This window comes from Tasmannia lanceolata, unplaced genomic scaffold, assembly GCF_043159265.1.
Source record: "Tasmannia lanceolata isolate RefF3 unplaced genomic scaffold, GAP_Taslan_0.1 ptg000018l, whole genome shotgun sequence".
In the NCBI taxonomy this organism is placed as follows: Eukaryota; Viridiplantae; Streptophyta; class Magnoliopsida; order Canellales; family Winteraceae; genus Tasmannia; species Tasmannia lanceolata.
Genome location: NW_027518695.1, coordinates 56954475 through 56958251, shown reverse-complemented (window position 1 = coordinate 56958251; position 3777 = coordinate 56954475). Strand labels below are relative to the sequence as shown.

Below are 3777 nucleotides of genomic sequence, written 5' to 3'. Positions count from 1 at the left end.
GCAAAAATGCACAAACACATCTAGAATTCTTTCCTCCCCATCTTTGCAATATATATGAAACTGGGGAGTGAGGTTGGACGTCCATGGACTTTTGATGCCCAAGCCTTTCCAAAAACACCACTTTCCCTTTTTTATTATTAGAACACAATTAGTTTTAGAAAAAATGTTTTGTATCTTTTCTAACTTGTTTCCAAAAATCAAAATTTATAAATTAGAAACTCTCTCTCTCTCTCTCTCTCTCTCTCTCTCTCTCTGTGTGTGTGTGTGTTTTCCATAAAATTTTCCATTAATTTGAATTTCCAACTTTCCTCATATTAATTAATTATTAATTAATCACATAGATTGATTAATAAATATACACAGTATACGCACTAATGTGCATATACCATACATACGGTGTACATCCTCCATGTATCTTATATACACAATCGGATTCGTCAGTGCAATATAAAAATTCGGGACCCTGATCCTCTAAGGATCGTAATGGGTCGAGCCAGCTAAGAGTGGGTTCAATGTAGGGATCTAACGGCGGATCCTGCACAGCCCCAAGATGAGCAGGTACCCTGTATATTTTTCCATACATATATTAGTGTTTCTTTGTAACCTATGAATGGTTACATCCTGGGCAGTCAGTTGTTGGCAATGACTTCAGCACTGTCATGACTTCTGATGTTGAAGATGCCACAACTTCTGGTACGCAGAAATTATCAGTGAGCCATGCGAAAGCTGATGAAAAACTAATTGCTTTTGTATAGTTTGCTGAAAAGCACAGTAAACTGTTAAATGCTTTTATTAGGCAAAAGTGACTTCATCATCATTTCATAAGTGATCATGATACACTAACTGTAATGTTAAATGGCAATACGTAATAATTTGGTTATTTTACAATGCATTTAAAAGGATGACTATTTTAACAAGCGCACTTCTTACATGCAATAAACAGAAAGCAGACAATCATTCTTTGGGGATCATAAATCCACCCAATCAACAAAGAAATTCGATTATCAAGTGATTAAAATTTTGAACTCAAATTCATCAAACAAGCAGCCCTAAAAATCAAATGAAATCTAATCAAACAAACTGAAACCAATACCATCATCTGAGTCTCCGCAGGTTTTCCTTCTTCTCTTCCTCCTTGGGGGCAAGTCACCTGCAGCAAAAAACTTGCTTGGATAAACAATTGATCAATGAGCTAAAGCAAATTAAATATCTAATCAAACAAATAGAACAGATCGTAAACCGTCCTGACCTTCAACTTTGTATCTCTGCTCAGTATCTCCGTGGCAAACGAAAAATCTAATATTCTTCCAGGCCCTTTCCAGTTCTTTCTTTTCTTCTCCAACCAAATCTCTGGTTTTCCTCTGAGAAAGTCTCACAGGAAGTCACAGCATTTCTGCAGATTGAGGATTATGCCAATACTTTCATGGAAAGTTGTCACAGAGAAATCAAAGTTGAGCGTTCGGCCCTATTGGGTTGGTTTAAGGCTCTTAAAGAACCCTCTAACGCCAACTGCACCTTCACCAATATCATTCATCCCTCCCATAAAGCTTGAATAAAGAGACTTTCCCACGGGGATGCATTTCTCTGTTGGGCACTCTCACAGGATGAGACAGATTTCTAGTAGCATCAGCAGGACTCTCTCTAGGAGTGTACGTCTGCAAACAAGTAAAGCCAATGGCTGATGAGAAAACAATGTATTTACATAAGTTCATAATAGAAATTTCAATTATTAGAGGCCTGAAAATGCGTGTTAAAGAACAATCAATCCCAACTCTTCACCGGCAGAACCTTCTCCCATCCAGCAGGCAATTCACCAAATGAGTGACTTCAACTCTGCCGCTTCCTCTTTATACTTCTTCTCATGTTCTGAGAATTTAGCATTCCATTCTGCTTCAAGACGTTGACCTTCTTGGACTTGGCGTCTCCAATGACTGTAAAAGAAGTGTGAGACACAATAATCAGCAGCAAAAAAGTTCATTAACTTGAGAGAGCAACACAAGTCCTTCGAAGTTGACATACCTCTTCACCTCTTTCACCCATTCACTTGATTCCAATTCATTTTTTTAGCAAAACCTCAACTCGACTCAACCCAAGTTGCACCCTTAAGCTCAATGGGAGAATTACAAAATGATGGGAGGAATGTTATTATTGGAAAAAAAGAGTACCATTCAATTTCCTTGGAAAATACCTGTCAATTACTCCAACGAACAGAACACAAGGACAACTTTCCAAGCTTTGGAAACACAGTTTCTATTTTATTAATCACCCAAAGTAGTTCATCACAACATCTCCAACAGCAATAACCAAGAGGTGGGCCCCAATGACCTATCTCCCTTGAATAGAGATTGGTGGAGAAGTCAAGCAACAGTTTCACTTGGATGGATGCTGTTTAGCACAACTGGCTTTTCAAGTCATACACAACACCTAAGAGTCCGAACCTCAAATCCGTGTCAGATCTCGAGTCCGACTTTTTGGGATTTGCCGAATCCGAACCTCGAATCCATGTCTGATCTTGACAAGTGAATCCGAATCCATGCAACATAGGTGCCCACTGAATTTTTTAACCTGAAATGGAAAGATTAACATGTAAGTTGAATTTATATTCGTTGAATTTTAGCTCAAATTGATACATCCCTGATTTGCTCCATAAATATATTACATGAACATAGAATTTCCAGAGGAATAACCTCATGGAATATAAATTTGGAGAAAAAACTACAATACGACAAATTCTTTATGCAGTCATGTTCCACTGAAGCAACATCTAAACAACACATTCAAACAGTAATGAGTATTTAAGGTAAACCACTGTATTTAAGAAAGTACCCAATAAAGACATTAAAATGAATTTAATCACCACCGATCTCTATTCAAAATAAGTTTTGCAATAGTACACTAAGAAGCAGTTAGGCAGCTGATAAGAAAATTATTTAGCCCCACTATTAATTAGCAAAGATTAAAACGATATACGGCCTTCTTTACTTTTTCTTGATGTCCTTGATAATATCCAGCAAAAAGGCTGAGCAAATCTATCCAACCAGATATTAGACTTTGGCTAGTGTATAAGCAAGATGACGTATTTTCTTGTAATATTGAGAATTATAATAAAAGGACAGAATATTTTGAATCTGGTGGACGTACTGTTTAATCGCCATGGACATGCGCATTTCTGAGAGATTTAATCTCCCAAAGATAGATGCAAATTTTGCAAGATTGTTCATTTTTTCCAGTCTCAGACGAGGAAAGAACTAAATTCTGAATGGGTGGGTTTTTCTACAGAAGACAAACACCTAGAAGTCATCAGTTTTCTTAGTATTTGTAGACATTTCCGAGACATCATCATTAATAAGTTTGATCAGACATAACTTGCAACATTTTTTGAACCTTCTCGTATACCTCTCCTTCCATAACTCAAAGGATGTGGAGCAAATCCTTCCATAATATAACTTTGCATCCAAAGATGAAATACTTGGCTCAAGCCATCAAATTTGTTAAAGTATAAAAAGATTAAATACTGCCTTCTCCAACAACATAAGCTTTTGGAGTAACTGGTAGTTTCACATGGTATCATAGCAAATGCCTGGGTTCAAACTTCATGGATAGCAAAATCCACATGCAATGGCAAAACCCAAAAGAGGGGCCACGTGTAGGCCAACCCTAAAACAGGGGTCACACGTGAGGGGGAGTGTTAAAGTATAAAAAGATTAAATACTGCCTCCTCCAACAGCTTAAGCTTTTGGAGTAACTGGTAGTTTCACAAGATTGTAACTTGAGGGG

At 37.3% G+C, this 3777-nt stretch overlaps 1 long non-coding RNA gene across 1 annotated transcript; it reads right to left on the bottom strand.

Annotated features, from left to right (window-relative positions):
* Positions 1-862: 862 nt before the first annotated feature.
* On the bottom strand, positions 863-2205 carry LOC143851855 (uncharacterized). The gene is made up of 4 exons (XR_013236532.1): positions 2020-2205; positions 1780-1931; positions 1250-1655; positions 863-1150 (listed from the first exon to the last, which is right to left on the bottom strand). It is a non-coding gene; the product is annotated as an uncharacterized LOC143851855 (long non-coding RNA).
* Between the last annotated feature and the right edge of the window lie 1572 nt (positions 2206-3777).